Genomic DNA, 18065 nt, shown 5'->3' with positions numbered 1-18065 from the left:
CTGGCCTCCTGGGGCAGGCAAATGCAGCTCTGGCCTCTGGCACCCACTGGGAGAGGCTTTGGAGCTCCTGCCCAGAGCCAAAGCAAGGAGTGAGGGGAGGATTCAGGAAGTCTCTGTTTGCACTCCAAAACTTCTCCTGCCCCTGAGAGCAGAGCTGCCATCCAGCCAAGGAAAGGATTCCTAAAGGGCTTGTGGGCAGAGAAAGAAAGATAAGGCACCCCCTCACCAGGGCCCATGGGGAAATTGATGTTTGGGGAAGAGTTGCAGAAGCTCACAGTATCAACAAATGGCAGGGCTGATCTTTGAAGCCAACATTCTCAATTCCAACATCAGGTACCAAGGAAATGTTGGAAGAGGGGTCCAAGGAGGAGCCCTGGCATCCTGAGTTTGCTGAATGAGAGTGGATGTCATTCCTTTCTCAGCTTCTCTGCCTCCAGTAAGTTAAGTTCATTTTTCTGTGACTCAGTTCCCTTATCTTTGAAAATGAGGACATGCTTGTACCCACATTGTAGGGCAGCTGTGAGGAGCATAGGAGCCAATAGGTAAAGGACATAGAACAGTGATTTAAAAAAAAAATCACCTCTTACTCTCTGTAAATGTAAAGTTTGTGTTCTTCACCTAAGGAATGTTTACTGACCTCTCCTAGGACAGGCCCTGGCCAGGTGCTGGGGGATGCAGCTGGGCAAAGCAAAAAGGTCTCCTGCCTGATGGAACTTCCAGTGGGGGAGGGGCAAGCCAAGGGACACAGTGGATTCACTAGATACATTGCCTCATGGCACATTCTAGATTTCTTTTCTCCTGGAGGGAGTAAGGGGGGGGGCAGTCAGAAACTTTCTGGACTCAGGTGCCAAACTTATCAGATGGAGAAGGCAAGAGCGCTCCTTCCCTTGCAAAAGGAGGCAGGAAAATGTTGAAAACCAGTTTTTGCAGTTTAATTGTTTTTAAGTGAAAGAGGGCCCCAGGCTGACATCTGGCCACCTGCCCATCCTGGTGGGCTGGTTCATCTGGTTCAGCCTCAGAGCACTCAGCACTTGGGTCCTCCTCACTGTGCCTGAGATGCAGGGCTGGTCCTGAGGAAGTGGGAGCCTTTGTCCACCGGGTCCATCGAGGCGTTCCATGTCCCCCACCTTTCCGCTCACAGGGTTCCCTACTGCCCAAGACCCCACCAGCGACCTCCCAGAACTGCAAGCTGGAGCCCAGCCAGGGCGAGACCTGAGGGGCGGGGTAGGGGCGTGGCCTGTGAGCATGGGGCAGGGCCAGAGCCACAGCCCCGCCCTGCACTCGCAGGCCATGCCCCCTGCACTCACCATGCCCAGTGCGCCTCCCGGCTCAGGCTCCCCACAGTGGCCCGAGGGGACACTGACTACTCTTGAGACGCCAAGCCTTTCTCAAAAAGCCAACATAACTCCCCCGCCCCGTGCTTCACAGAAACCTCGCCTGGGTCTGAAGTGGACAAATTGATAGGCAGCATCCCCTGGGCTGGGGAAGGACAACCTCCTCCTCCCCACACTTTTCTCCCAGTGCCCCACCTGATGCCCTACAGAGAGCTCTCCCTACACAACTAAGCTGATGCCCACTGTGCTGTTATAAATTCCATTTTTCATGTAATAAATCTGAGGCTCATGAAGGCTGATTATGTCCCTAATCCAAAGTCACACAGCCCTTAAGGGATAAAGCCAGGATTGAAATCCAGGTGAATCTCCCTCCAAAATTGGAAAATTTCCCCTCTCCAGCTAGTTAATTCCAGCTTCTACACTTTGCCTGAAGCATAGCATTGATGTATCGATTTAGATAGATGGATATATAAACCGTTAGATAGAGTGGAGGTTAAGCTAGAGATGGAGATAAAGATGGAACCACAGACAATTGTCTCAGGTGTCAATGGGATGGGGGCAGATACCCTTTTCCCAGATCTCCATCAATCCCCAAAACCTTTTGTTTAAGTTAAAAAAATTTAAAAAACAAATTAGATGTAGATGGACACAATACCTTTATTTAATTTATTTAATTTTATGTGGTGCTGAGGATTGAAACCCAGTGCTTCACATGTGCTAGGTGTGGTGAGCCGCTTCTGCTGTTTCTGCAGACTATGGTCGCCATTACGAGATGGCGCTGGCTCCGCTGTGGTATGTGACAAACAACTCCTTATCTGAGAGAGTTGGCACATGATTTTTCACCACCCTGTACACCACCCTGTGAGAAAGCTCCACGCGGCAGCTTTGCATTGGGGCTTGGGATGCTTTATTAAGGCTGGGAGGGCATCCGGGAAGGAGAAGAAGAGAAGAAGAAGAAAGAATAAGAAATATCAGGGACCTGAATAAACTGCTGAAAGAAGATTCCCGAGTGTTGCGTCTTCCTTGCGGGCAAGGGGTCGCGACAGCTAGGCAAGCGTTTTACCATTGAGCTACACCCACAGCCCCTAGTGGAAAGATTTTGAGAGGGTGTACCAAGCATTGAACTTAGGAGCACTCGACCACTGAGCCACATCCCCAGCCCTATTTTGCATTTCATTTAGAGACCAGATCTCACTGAGGTGCTTAGTTCCTCGCCATTGCTGAGGCTGGATTTGAACTCATGATCCTCCTGCCCCAGCCTCCGGAGCTGCTGGGATTACAGGTATGTGCCATTGGATCCAGCTACTTGAAAGATTTTTAACATGCAGAAAATAATACAGAATTTCATATGCTCCCAATAGAAGAAAAAATTTTACACTTGTTTGGGGGATTTTCTTTGTTGTGGAACTGATGTTGTCTCAATCTTGCAGAGACAGAGCTTCAAGTCAAATGTCCTAGGTACCTTCTACCCCCTCCAACTAGACCTAAGCCCTTCCTAATTAAGAAAGTTCCTATAGGGTTAGAGGCCTGCCCTGGTACCCAGCAGGGCTGGAAAAGCCCCCAGTATTTAGGTATTTGCACCTCAGGAGAGAAGTTCTGGCTCCTCAAAAGAAATGTCATATGGCGAACAGGCAGGGAGGTGAAGAGGGTCCCATTTTACAGGAGTGAAACTGAGGCTCAAGAAGTCACTTGCCCTGGGACAGAGACTCGGTTCTTTGTTTATCTTACCCAGTCCTGTCTCCCTGTTTTTGTTTGTTTGTTTTCTGGGGGGGGGGGTGTTGTTTTGGGTTTTGTTTTTTGATACTGGGGATTAAACCCAGGAGTACTTAACCACTGAGCTAAATCCCCAGCCCTTTTTATTTATTTTTTTTATTTTTTTATTATTTTAAGACAAGTTCTCACTAAGTTATTTAGGGCCTCACTAAATTTCTGAGCCTGGCCTTGAACTTGCAATCCTTCATCCTCAACCTCTGGGATTACAGACCTGTGCCTGGCTCTGCCTTCCTTTTATGCACTGCTTTCCTTGGAATAGTGGTTGCCAGAAGGAAGGGGCACCTTAGTAGGAAGGAGGTCAAAGCTCCTGGCAAGAGTGAAGGGGCCAGGAGGCTATGCTGAGCATCCAGGATAGAAGGCTGCAGGCCCTGCTGATCTGCGGCTCCTTCTGATCCTCAGAGGTGCTGGGGTTCTGTTTGCCCCCTTCAGGACATCTGGGAGTTGAGAAGGGGATGCTCAGAGGTTTCATCAGGAACAAAAGACACTCAACATGTCAGGCAGGTTTGTGGCTCACTCTCCCACCTCCATCCCTTGCTAAGGAAGTGCTCTATCACTGAGCTGCACCCCAGTCCAGATTTCCATCTCTGAACTTCTGCCCCAGTAGAAAGCCCACCTGGATCAATGCATTGTGCCTTCTGGGCTGGGGAGCCTCGGAGTGGACACGCGGGGATGACAGTGACCACAAATCGGAATTTTTCTATTGTAAGTGATTTTTCAAAATTTGGATTTAGCAAAAATAATTGTAGTTTCAGGTTCAGACTCGGGAGGATTCAGGTATTCAAGTAATATGACAAGGGACACAAGCTGTCTCTCCATCACTCGGCCTGCCACCCCTCACTCCCTAATGGTGACTTCATTCGGAGTCCACAGAATGACAGTATGGCTGCCAGCAGGTCTGGCTGTCCTGGCAGTCTCAAGGTCAGTGAGAAAGAGCTACCTCCTTCCCCAAACCTTTATATTGACCAGCAACCAGCGTGAGTGGGCCAGCCAACATGGGGCATCTACCACTTCCTAAATGCCAGGCATTGTCTGCATTTTCTTCTTGATCTCATGTTTATTTGGGGTTTGAGGAGAGGGTTTTGTTTTGTAATACTGGCGATTGAACTCAGGGTCACTCTACCACTGAGCTGCGCACCAGCTTTTTCCTCACGTGGGGAGTAACTGTTTTTCCCCTAGCCATGTTCACAAGAACCTTTCACTAGGATCCTTATAAAGCCTCTTCACAGGGCCCAGAGGATTCTCATCATGGCTAATGGTCTCAGGGATCCTTGGGCTCCAGGAAAGGAAGGGCTATCCCCCAGACCTCCTCTCCAGAGATCATCCCACCTAGGAAGGTCAGAGAAGTCATTTCCCAACTCCTTCCTGCTCCCAGACTGCCACAGTGGAAGGCAAGGCATAAGAACACACACCTACTGCTGGTGACCAGCTGACTCTTCCTTAGAATCTGCTCATACAGTTGGGCTTATAGAAAGGCGCCTACCTGAGCCAGGTAAGTGCCTAACCTAAAGCAAGGCTAAAGTGGGCAGCTCCTGCTTACAGGCAGCCATCTGATTCCTTGGTCACCCCTGAGAAGGTAGAGGTAGGAGAAAGATTCCTTCTTCTGGATCTCCAAAGGAGCACCTGCTGGAATCACTATGGACTCTCATGCCAAGCTCAGGCATGTGAGAGCCACAGCTCCACCACTGCCTAGGACCAAACTCATTCATGCAACAAATACTTACTGGCCATGCATTATGTTCCAGGTGCTGTTCCAGGCTCAGGGGGATATGCTAACAATCACACAGGCAAAGCTCCCTGCACTCATGGAGGTGATATTGTCCAGCAGGCCTCAGCAAACTTTTCCTCTAACAACCAGATAGTAAATATGTTTGGATTTGGGGGCCATAAGGTCTCCATCGAAAGGATTTAACTGCCTTCCCAGTAGAAAAGCATCCACAAATGGGTGTGGCTGTGTGCCAATAAAACTTTATTTACGGACACTGATCTTTGAATTCCATTTCATGCATCCTGAAATAAAAGAGTTCTCCCCTGCGCAACCATTTAAAAATGTGCAGATGTATAAAACATTCTTAACGTGAGGGAGGGCGAAATAAATACAGGTGATGCCAATAATAAAAAAAAAGGAAACATACACAACACTTATACGTGCCAGGTATTGTTCTAGTGCTTATGTAAATTAACTCATTTAATCCTTAGAATAACTCTGGGAGAGGTGTAACCATTATTGGCTCCACTTTACTGAGAAGGAAAGAGGGAATGCAGAAATTTACATGGAGTGATACTACCAGAAAAGTGTGTGGCCAGGATGCTGACCCAAAACCCCAATGTGCATGGTTTTATACCTTATTCCTATCCTGCTCATAAAAACCCAATGAAGTGATCAATTTGTTAGCACCTTTGTTGAGCAGACAGTCCTAGGCATCAGATCTATAGTACAGGAAGGAAACTCCAAATAACCTTATCAGACAGGTGTCCTCTCCTTCAGTGTAAAGCAGTTAACGGTGGGTGAGGACACGCACTCGTAGGGTCACCCTACTCCCCTTTCTCTCAATTTCCTTGCTTTGCCCCAATCACCCTCCCCTACTGCATCCCCTAGCTCCTCAGCATTCCACATTCTACCGCTTTTCAACTTGAATTCCACTACCAGAATGATGTTGGCATCATTTTAACACTCCCAGATATTCGAAGAGGAAAGATTCAAAGTTAAACAGCGCCTGGAGAGACAGAGACCTGGGGAGGTTTGAAGTCTGGGGGGCGGGGGGATGAGGACAAACCTTGGAAAATAAAATCTCTTAACCAGGCATCTGTCCCCACCCCCACTCTGCCCCCCACCCCCAGCAAGCCTTGGCCTCCTGGTCTCTAAGGAAGGGGCAAGCAGGTGAAGGTTACCATTCTGGGAACTTGGGGGAAATGCTTCTGGCATTAAACAAAGCCTCTTTATATTTAAACAGCCAGCCCAGGATTTTCAGAAAAGTTTCCCCAAGAGTCCCTGAGTGTGTGTGCACAAACAATTACACACCGGTGTAGGCACACAGTGGGATGCACAAATAGCAATTGTGCGCATTCACGCACCCCCTAGAGGGACCCAGCGCAGCCACGACTCCCCGCAACCCCCTGTTCAGTGGAGTGCAAACTCGCTTGCACACCCCATGCAGGCGAGAGTGGGAGGGCAGTGTAGGTTCCAGCAAGAATTCCAGAGCCACAGGGGGCAGAGGGGCAGAAAGCCAGGCTGCGGGGTGGGGAGACGGGTTGGGGAGCCCCGGAGCTGGGGGCACAGGGCAGGGGGCCGGTGGTGGGGTGTTCCTGGCCCCCAACTGAGGAGCCACCCTGCTGGCAGAGTGGGGGAGGACTGTCCTGGAGCCGGGAGCCGAGGGGGATCACCTGGGACTGGGGCACCCCTTAGGGGGCGGGGTAGGGCTGAGCGGGGTAAGGGACCTGGCAGTGTCGTGAGAGGTCTGGGTGCAACCTGGCAGGCAGGAGGTGGCAACTGCGGCCCAGGGGTTTCCCAGAGCGAGGAGCCAGGAGACTCTCCCAGGAGGCTCCTCTGAGGGCCAGGAGGACAATGGTTTGCATGATGGGTCAGACGCCCCCTGCCGCAGACCCCTGGGTTCCTTTCCTCTGGAGGTCTGGGGACACACTGGGCAGGTTCTGTTGGTCCTTCAAGGGCTCGAAAGCTGGGGCACAAGAACCCGTCACTGGCCAATATATTTTTTTTGTTTGTTTCTTTTTGTAGCACTTGGGATTGAACCCAAGGGCACTTTACCACTGAAATACACCCAGTCCTTTTTGTTTTGAGGCAGATCTTAATGTGCTGAGGCTGGCCTTGATCCCCCTACCTCAGCCTCCAGAGTCACTGGGATTACATGCATGCTCACTACAGGCCTGGATATGTGTAATTTTTGCTTTTATTTATTTATTTCTTTGTTTTGGTGGGAAGGGTGGTACTGGGATTGAATCCAGAGCCTCTTGCTTGCCTGGCAAATCCTCTACCACAGAGGTAAATCCACAGGCCCTTTTCTTATTTTGTTTTTTGTTTGTTTATTTGTTTGTTTTTGCTTTTGATACAAGGTATTGATTCCAAGAGATCTTCACCACTGAGCCAAATCTCCAGCTTTTTAAAAAAAATAAATTATGAGGCTGGTTTTGAACTTGTGATACTTCTGCCTCAGCCTCCAGATAGAAGCTTTGAGTTGGTTGAGTCAGTCAACCCCCACCCCTCCCCAACCCCACAAATAAGTCTGCAATGAAATTTTGGCATTCACATTGAACAACCAGCCCTGGCCAAAGCATTGTTAAAGAAGTAGGTGATACTGAGGCCCAGAACAGAGAACATCAAACTGTGAAACTCGCCAACTCCACAGCTGACCAGAGGCAGAAATGGAACCCAGATTCATGTCTCCCCACCCTCATCCCTGTGGAACATTATACCGACTCAGTCCTGAAAGCAAATGGGCTTGTTTTCCAAGGCCAGATTCAAGTTACTAAGTAAAAAGTAGCTGTCGATAGCTTTCCCCCTTCATTCATTGAACACATTTTGTGTTCCAAAGCTTTACCTGAGAGTCCTTCCTGCATTGCCCACAGCCTTCTAGTCACATTGTGAAGACAAGGCTCAGTGATATATATATGGAACTTACCTCTCGGGTCCACAGCACAGCCAGGATTCAGCCCTGCATCTGGTACCTCATGTTCATGTCCTGCTTCTAGCCATTAAATCAGAACTTTGGGGGTACTAGGGAGTCAATTTTTTTTAAATCCTCAGAAATTTCCAATGAGTTGCGCTGATGAAAACCACAGCACTATATGTCAGACAGAGACTTTCCAGTCCCAAGTTAGCAAGCCGGGGTTTCTGGGCCCAGTCTGCCCCCTGGAGTGTCTCCTTTGATCTCCAGAGGTATTGTGTACAATTTTGAATTCATTACTAGCAACTAAAAATCTAAATTTTATACCAAAATTTGAATTTCTAACTTTTTCAAAAGAGAATCAGACAAAACCAATTCCTGACTCATTTCCTTTCATTGCATGGATAAAATGAGCAACAGCAGAGAAGGGCAAGGTTTTGTTCAGACACCCACAGCTCAGGTTGAGGGACAGAACTGGTGCTTGGGGGAAACCAGGACTCCTAGCTTTCTGACCTGACCCGAGACAACTGCATGGAATCATTTTAAGATGGAGCTTTTCAGGCAAGCAGGAGTGGTACCTTGGCATGTCAGCTTGAGGTAGGATAGAAGAGATACAAAAAAAACAGGTAAAAATGAGACAAGAGAAAGGAAAAAAGACACTTTTTCCTTTCATCTGAAAGCACCATCATAAATTTCCTTATACTTTCACTCCCCAAGCCAGTTTTTCTCCTAGACCTGGCACTCCCAAATCATCACCCACAATCTTCAAGTCACAGGAAACTCACCACTTTAGGAAACTGCCCTGTGCACTCTTAATTAGCCCACTAATACATGCATTTTTAAAATTGGTTGAGAAAGGGAGATAGTAAACCTATAACATAGGGTACTTTCCCAATCTTATCTATTGATTAGATAATGGAGAAGATGTCAATCTAAGGATCCCTGGAACTCCCAGAACTCCATAAGCCATCTGTGATCACCAGACTGATGTCATCTCCACATACCTGCCCAGGCCCACACTCACCAAGTTTCCTTTAAAAGAAGAGCCCAAACCACAGAAGTGCTCTCACTCTTGATATAGCCTGTATTCCTGCCCACTCCACCCCTTTTTTTGTACCAGGGATTAAACCCAAGGAGCACTGAACCACTCACTACATCCCCAGCCCCTATTTTTATTGTTTTTATTTTGAGACAGGTTCTTGCTAAGTTGTTGAGGCTGGCCTTGAACTCATGATCCTCCTGCCTGAGTCTCCCTAGTTGCTGGGATTATGGGTGGGCACCATGACACCTGGTTCGAATTCTCTCTTGAATGTGTACTCCTTGCTTTCCTAAATAAATCTGTGTACCTCAATATCTGACACAGGCTAGAATTCTTTACTCTCACATACATTAAGGACCCCATTGTCCTGAATTGAGGTCCTCCTCTCTGGGACCTCATCAGACCCCCTCCAGTGACAAGACCTATCCGAAGCCAACCCCTTGGCTTCTACAGTCCTGTGCTCTTTCCTGCTCCACAGTCTTGTGGGAGACCCAGGAGGCTCCAGCAGGTGTGAGCCTCCATAGATGCTTTCAACAGCCCAGTACTCACAGGTGGGCATGTTAGGCTAGCTGGGGCACTGTCAGGGGCAGGGTGGAATCCAATGAAGAAGGAGCTATCTTGAGGTGGGAGTGAGGCAGATCTCCAGGAATCAGATCCCCAAGTGAAGGCAGATGGACTGATTCACATTCTCAGCCCCTTGGAATGAAAGAGAGGGCTGGGGTCCCTTTCTTCCCACACTGCAGAATCACCAACTGAGGTTAGAACAGACTTAGATGAAGGTTAGCCCTGGGAGAGACCTTGGGAACTGAACTGGGGTGGAGGTGGCAGATGGGCTTCATCTCACATGCCATCTGGCATGGGGGATGGAGGGCTTCCCAGGTGGGTACTGCAGGAAGCAAGGCCAAGATTGGAAGGGCGAGGGTCAGCATGGCATGGGCAGGAGGTGGGGGCCAGATTGGACAGGCCATGAGGCCATTAAGCTTTGATTCATCATAGGAGAGATGGGAAAATGCTGACAAGGGTTTTAGGGGTTAAGGACCAACTAAGGCCAGAGGACTCTGCAGGCTGCAGAGTAGAAGCAGAGCCAGAACCAGGACTATTAGAGCTGCCAGATAGATGCAGTGCTGGGGGCTGGGTGGAGGCTCAGTGGTAGAGCACTGGCCTAGTACGTGCGAGGCACTGTGTTAAGCATAGATATAAATAAATAAAATAAAGGTATTGTGTTCCTCTGGAACTTGACAACAAGACACAGTGCAGGACAGGGTGACCAGATAGGTGTGGAGATCCAGAGACATGCCTATCCCCCCTCCCCCCCACTCAAAAAGAGCACAGGCCAGTTACAGGGACCTGTGCCCAAGTGGTAAGCTGGGATCAAGTCACTGCCAGCTACTGAGACACACTCCCAGCTGTTTCCACAAGTCAGCTTGGGAGCTGGGAAGCTTCTCTTGGTCTCCAACTCCTTAAAAAAGCAGCAAACCAGCTGGCCCATGCCTGTAATCCCAGTGACTTGGGTGGCTGAGGCAGGAGGATGTGAGTTCAAAGCTAACCTCAGCAACTTAATGAGGCCCTAAGCAACTCAGTCAGACCCTGTCTCTAAATAAAATATTTTAAAAAGGGATGGGGATGTGGTTTAAGCACCCCTGGGTTCAATTCCAGGTGCCAACCCCCATGCCAGAAGCTCAGATGTTCAAGGCCAACAGGGCCATGAGGCACGAGGCACCCACAGGAGGATCGGTCCTGTGCTGTTACTGATTTAGCCTGTGATTTGAGGAGACATACACCCCCTATCAGGTCTTAGTAGGTGGGGGTCTGACGGTTGTCTTCCAAGCCGACCACATTGGCTAGATTTTCTCACTTCGACCATAAACAACCTGGCCCTAGGACAAGGGCTGCAGAAGATGCCGGAAGTGTGGGCTGAATGGTCACTTTCGAGGCAGAGAAGAGGTATATCAAGGACACCTTGTGCATTTCAGGATGAAGTCTGCCCAGCAAAGGCCACAGATCTCCCAAGACTTGCCTGAGGGTCCTTCTTATCATATGTCCTCAGTTCACAGGCCTCTGAGCTCATGGAGCAGTTTGCAGATACACCTGGCCGCTATCAGGGCAACAGCTGAAGGAGAATCTCTGCCCAGGAGACCAGACCACCCAGGATCAAGAGGCTCTGGTCCCTGCCCAGGACCCCAGGCATGGTCCCATCTCCCTTCTGAGGCTGCCTGTTGTGAGCCAGAGGATGGACCTGGGGCTGCAGGAAGGGCAGGGACCCTCCCTACTCTGCCTCATCAGCTGTGTGTCCTGGGGTAAGCCACATCCTGGCCTTGCCCAGAGCCTGGGGCAGCAGTGAGATCTGGAAGAGGAAATGAACTGAGGAGGAGCACCTGAGGCCATGCAACCAGTGCTCTGTCCCATGCCAATGTCCAGAGTCCAGTGTTCACAGTTGGGCTGGACTGAGGAGGGGCTTCCAGGGACGGGGAGGCCAACACTAAGGGTGGAATGAGATGGACATCATTACCCTAGGTACATGTATGATTGAAGAATTGTGCAACTCTACATCATGTACAACCAAAGAGTGAAAAATTCTACTCCATTTGTGAACAAGGAATCAAAAAGCTTTCTGCTGTCATGTGTAACTGATTAGAACTAATAATAAATTAATTAATTAAAAAAGAGTCACCAAGGTGGCCTTTGCATCTGGGCAGCTGAAGGGTGGGAAGGGAGGCAGCATCTTTGAGTTTGGAGTCCAACTTGTGTGAGTTCAAATCCTGACCCTGCCACTTGCTGTGTGACCCTGGGAAAGTTATTTAGCCTCTCAGATCCTTTATTTTCACATCTATAAAATAAGATGAATAACAACAGCCAATATTAAAGCCAAGAGCCTCTCTAGTCCCAGCTACTTTGGAGGCTGAAAGAGAAGGATTCCTTGACCCTAAGAGTTTGGGCCCAGATCTCATTTCAAATAAATCAATAATAAAAGTCAACATTAAGTTCTAGAAATTGCTCTAAACCCTTTAAATGCTTTATATCATTCTATAATACCACACTGGTGTGTAGGTGCTATTTTAGTCCCAGGGGATAGAATCAGAAATCAAGGCCCAGAGAAGCAAAGTAATTTAACCAGATCACATAGCTGATAGGTGGCAGATGATCCCAACAAGGTCCCTAACTCCCACCTACCAGAGTTAGTGAGGATCAGCTTGTCACATGGAGGTCAAAGTTATGCGTTTGCTGTTGTTATTGTCGTGATGGTGGCTGTATTAGTTTGCTAGAGCTTATGTAACAAGGATCAATGATTTTTTTTCTCTTTCTTTCCTTCTAATCGGATGACTTAAACAATCAAAAGTCTGAAATCAAGTGTTGGCAGAGTTAGTTTCTGCTGCATCCTCCCTCCTTTCCTGTCTCCTCCCTGTGTCTTCACCTGGTCTTCTTTCTGTTTGTGTCTGTGTCCTCTCCTTATGAAGATATGTGTCCTATGGAAGTATGGCCATTCCTCATGACTTTTGTTTTGTTATTGTTTTTCCCAGAAATAAACTTGCTTTGTAATTAATATAATTTCTGGACCTTGGAATCTAACAGGACAGCTGGAACCCAAAGTTCCCTGTGAGTCTAAAACTATGCAGGGGATCAGGAGTGATCCAAGACAGGTGTGGAAAGAAGGAGGAAGTAGACTTTGGAGTGATTAGTTATGCCCTGAGTGGGGGTGGGTAAGTGGAAAGGGAGGGGAAGAGTGGGCACACCTGTAATCTCAGTGGCTTGGGAGGCTGAGGCAGGAGAATTGTGAGTTCAAAGGCAGCCTGAGAAACTTAGTGAGGACCTAAACAACTCAGTGAGGCCTTGTCTCTAAACAAAATACAAAATAAGGCTGAGTGCCCCTGAGTTTAATCCCTAGTACCAAGATAAAAAAAAGAAAAAAAGGGAGGTATTCAGTCCTGCAGTGATTCAGCTCTGGGAGTGGGGTTGGCTATCCCCTAGAATGTATGGAGAGACACATGCTCAGCAGTCACCAGGACACAGTAGTAGAGGCAGAAATGTCCAAGGAACATCAACTCAATAGCGTGGGGGGAGTGGCTCTTGTTTTGTGTACCTGTAGCAGAGGAAGCACAGCTAGTCCCAGGAGAATTAGAGGGTGTGTAGAAGCCCAGGGGGAAGTTGGATGCAGCTGTCCTCTTGTACACTCCCAAAATGCCCACTCTTTGAGCTGTGTTGGCCTCTTTTTTACTCAACTTTAAAGACTCTGTCACCAAATACAGTCACATGTACTGGGGGTTAGGACTCCAAAAAATGAAATTCAGAATGGGCACCATTTGGTCCATAGTGGTGAGAAATGTGGTTTCCTGTTACCATGGCAGGGACAGAGAGGGAACAGGGTGGAGGACAGACAGCAGCTGCCCAGATGCCCCCTTGGTCCTGCAGGCCCAAGCCAAGGAAGGCTGGACACCATATCAGGGCCACATCCATGAGGAAGAAGCCTGTGGGGTAGAGGCCTTCACACATCTGGGCCTGGGATGGAAATTCATGCCCAGCACTTTGGGGATTGTTTCCCCAGTCCTTGCCTGTCCCCAGGGTCGGACAGGGTACCAGGCTCCACCCTGCCAGTCATGCTTTCTCCCACACAGGTGGACCAAGAGCATGTCTCACGGGCCAGGAAGCCTCCTCCAGCTCCTATTCTTCCTCAGGAAGTGCTTTCTTAAGCCTTCATGGGGGAGAGGGCGGCTTAGTGGTAGAGATCTGGACGAGCAGGTGTGAGGTCCTTGGATCCTTCCCCAGAATCAACAAAAGAAAAACTCTGCCCCCAGAAGGAAACAATGACGATAAAAAGGATTTTCCAACCCCCTCAGGAACACTGGGCTCTTCAGCCTTGTTTTTTTTTTTTTTTCCCATCTCACACCCAATCTGGGTTTGGCCAGCCTGGGAGTGGTGGCTGACACACCGCCATAGTGTCCAACCAGCCACAGTGCTGGCTCTGGAGATTTTTTCTGGAAGGCAAGTCCTGAAGCCAGCATAGCCAGGTCTGGGCTCATCCTGGGGTCACATGTCCCTTTTTCTCCAAAAGATATCTCATTCCTTCCAACTAGCTCCCACCTCCCTAGGGCTGGCTGCCCCTGCTCTCTCCTCCTGGACTGTCTCCGGTCTTCTCCTGTGGATCAGCCACCAAACAGCCAGCGGGACCTTCTCAACATACCATTTTGCTCTGCTAGGAGCATGCAGACCAGGGCAGGAGGAGGCTGGTGCACATTTGTGGGCACTGGGGATGGAAACCAGGGCCTCGGGGGTGCCAGGCAAGCACTCTACCACCGAGCCCCAGCCCCAGCACCAGGACTACACTTTGTTCTTTCTTCCCTCTCCACTGGGGACTTGGTCAGAATTCCTAAGGGCCTGGAGGGTGGGTCGTTTCTTTGGCAAAAGAGGGATTAACAGTGAGTGCACCAGAGTATATCTAAAAAGAACAGATTTTTAAAAAATTAAAAGAAAAAACAGCAATAAGTGCATCTGCATGGCCTGTGGTAACAACAGCCCCAGGCTAGTTGTGCTTCTGTGTAACCTTACCCCAGAACAGGGGCCAGCTGATGGGCAGACACTCGCTAAGGTGGTATTATTGCCTGAAGTCCAGATCAGGATGGTGGCCAACCTCGTGTCCTTCCAAAGGTAGAAAAGTTTGGGCATAAATGGACAGAAGGAGAAATAATCACTGAGGGTCAAGAAATGATTGGAAGGAGGGAAATTCAAGGAATACGGATACCTGAAGAGGCTCAGAGCAAGAGAGGACAGTCTCTCTTAGGTCAATCAGAGCAGATTCCTAAAAAGACAAAGCCATTTGACAAGATCACTTCTGTTTTTGGAACCTGACAAGATCAAATGGAAGCCTGCAAACCTGGTGACCTAGTTCTGGGAAACATTTCCATATGTCTGAAGGGTGGAATGAACTAATTATTAATGATTGAATGGACTTATAGTAATACCCATGTCTTCTGAGTTGTACATCACCTTGCAGTGAGGGATTTGTGTTTGAAGTCCACTGACTATGATATTGTGGTTGATTGATTGATTGATTAATTTGTGTAGTACTTGGAGTTGAGCCCAGGGATGCTCTGTCACTGAGTTACATTTGTTGCTCTTTATATTTTATTTTTATGAGGCAGGGTCTTGCTAAGTTACCAAGACTGGCCTCCAACATGGGATCCTCCTACTTCAGTCTCCCTAAGTTTCTGGGATTATAGACCAGCGCCACCTCTCCCAGCTGACATTGTGATTTATAAATAAAGAAAATATTTTGGAGCCATGCATGGTGGTGCATGCCTGTAATCCTAGTGACTCCAGAGGCTGAGTCAGAAGGATCCCAAGTTCAAGGCCAGCTTCAGTAACTTAGCAAGATCCTGTCTCAAAATAAAAAAGTACCGGGCTGTGGATGTGGCTCAAGCGGTAGCGCACTTGCCTGGCATGCATGCGGCCCGGGTTCGATCCTCTGAACCACATACAAACAAAGATGTTGTGTCTGCCGAAAACTAAAAAAAATAAATAAATATTAAAATTTTCTCTCTCTCTCTCTCTCTCTGTCTCTCTCTCTCTTAAAAAAATTAAATAAAAAAGTACTTGGGGTATAGCTCAGTGATAGAGCACCCCTGAATTCAATCCCCAGTACTATAACACACACACACACACACACACACACATTTTGGTCTTCATTCCCAGTTCCTGGCACAGAGTTCCTAAATGCTTGCAATTTCCTAGGTGATAGTAGTGTCCTTTGCTTTAATGAGGTGACTTTCTTGGTAGTTTTCTGGATGGGGACTGCTATCCAACATGATCAAGCCATAATTAGAAGTTTGGATCCTTCCATGTCAGTCCTCATCCTCTAGGGAGGGGAGAGGGGCTGGATATTAGGTTGAAAATAAAGCAGGCCTAGGGCTGGGGTGTAGCTCAGTGATGGAGCGATTGCCCAGTGTTCAAATCCCAACTCTGCTCAATAAGCCAGTTGGTCATACCTCCAGTATAAAACACTCCTAAACATTCTGAACTTTGGGGACTCACTGTATTTCCAGATTGGTGAATACATTCACGTGCCAAGAGGGCGATGCATCCCAACTCCATGGGAACAGCAGCTCCTGCCCTGAAGACTGGTTCAGAGCTCTACCACCGAGCCCCAGCCCCAGCCCCAGGACTACACTTTTGTTCTTTCTTCTCTCACATTTTTTCTTTCTTGCTGTTCATTGATGTCTTTTATCATATCCTTTAATGAACCAGGAGGCAAGTTCCCCTGAGTTCTGTGAGCCTTCTTGTTTAGTTATCAAACCTGAGGTAGGCACCGTGTGAACTCCAATTTATTATAGCCAGTTGGTGTGACATATAGGTGACAACCTGTGACTTACAAGGGGCATCTGGACTAGGGTGGGGGCAGGCTTGTGGGGCTGAGTCCTTCACCTGTGAAATCTAACTTACCTCTCAATGGTGTCAGAATTGAGCTGAATGGCAGGTCACCCAGCAGATGTCCATTGGAGAAATGTGTGGTGCAGGAAAGCAACCCCCACACCTGGCCACAGAAGTCCTCTGTGCTGGCCGTTGAGAGCGCAGGAAGGAAAAAACAGTTTGCTTGTTCTGTTATATAAGCACTAAGTTACTCTCACTTGCTGTCAGCTCCTACAGACTCCCACGAGCCCTCCTTCTCCAAGGGCTTTGATCATCTCTGTTTTCTGAGCATCCATGGCAAGGCTGACCTTGGGCCAGCATGCCCACATTCCCAGCAACTTCTGCAGCTGGGGCCTGGATCTGTTGGGCTCAGTTGGTGGAGAAAACCTATCTCTTGTGTTTACCCCAGGACTTCAAAGAACCAGGAAATTATTTGTTCAGCCTAGACAGGTCTGAACTTCAAGGTCTCCCACCGTCGAGCCATGCTTGCTACTTGGGAATATTTTACCCAGAATTTGGGACTGAGCCTATGGCAGGGAATAGGGGTGTGACCACTCTGCCCAGAGACCCACACCCTCTGATAGGCTCAGTTTCCCCCAACTCTCCCTGGACACCACAGTAGCCCCTAGCTCTCGTCCAAGGGCTCATACTTTCTAGAACAAATGGTCAAAGTCATTGCATTAGTTTACTGTTGCTGCTGTAACAAATTTGCACAAATGAGGGATTTAAAGCAACACAAATTTATCTTACAGTCCTGAAGGCCAGAAGTCAGAAGTGGGCCCCAAGCTCCTCCCCTGCCCTCCAGAATTGGCAGGGCTCCATTCTTTCTGGAGCATTCCTGGCCATTTCCAAGTCCTAAAGACCTCTTGCATTCCTTGCCTTGTGGCCCCTTCCTCTATTTTCAAAGACAGCATCTGCAGATCTCTTCCCTCCTCTCGTCTTCTGCCTGCTTCTGCTACTTCAAAGGACCCTTGTGATTACCCTGCCCTGGCCCCCAGTGTAAGAAACCAAGGGCATCTTTTTTGTCTTGAGGCCATCTTAGAGCAGCCTTGATTTTATCTGCAAACTTAATTCCCCCTTGCCACCTTATATAACATATTTACAGACTCCAGGAATTAGGACATAGATGTCTCTGGGGGGTCATTATTCTGTCTACCACAGCAAAAGGCACCATGCCTCTCAGCACTGGAAAAAAAAAAAAAAAAGATAGAGAGTGAAAAAAAAGTCACCATGCCCCAGTTAGAAGGCACAGGTGGCAGTTAAGTTAGTTGGCTCTGGAGGCACTCACCTGGGTTCAAGTTCACCAGCAAAATGACCTTGGGCAATTTGCTTCACTTCTCCAAACCTCAGTCTCCTCATTTTTAAAATGGAGGATAATGTGATACATCTATACAATGGAATAATACTACTCAACAGTAAAAAGGAATAGATTATGACTATATCACAGCAGGGTGGACAAATTTTTATGAGTGAATGAAGCCAGATTTTTGTTAAAAGCACATATCACAGGATTTTGTTTATATATAATTCTAGAAAATGTAAACTATTTTATAATGTCAGCAGATTGGTGGTTACTTGTGCTCAGAGGGTGCAATTACAGGTAGCATAAATAAACTTTTGGGCAGAGTACAGTGGTGCATGCATGTTATCCCAGACACTTAGGAGGCTGAGGCAAGAGGATCACAAGTTTGAGGCCAGCCTGGACAATTTAGTGAGACCCTCAGCAAAGACCCTATCTCAAAACAAAAAAAAGTAAAAAATAAATAAATAAATAAAGGGGTTGGGAATGTAATGCAATGGTAAAGTACCCCTGAGTTCAATCCCTGGTATCAAAAAAGAAAAAGAAAGAAAGAAAATTTGAGGATGATGAGGTGATGGAGAAGTTCACTATCTTGATTGTGT

The sequence above is a fragment of the Marmota flaviventris genome, unplaced genomic scaffold (assembly GCF_047511675.1).
Source record: "Marmota flaviventris isolate mMarFla1 unplaced genomic scaffold, mMarFla1.hap1 Scaffold_54, whole genome shotgun sequence".
In the NCBI taxonomy this organism is placed as follows: Eukaryota; Metazoa; Chordata; class Mammalia; order Rodentia; family Sciuridae; genus Marmota; species Marmota flaviventris.
This window is presented reverse-complemented; position numbering follows the sequence as displayed.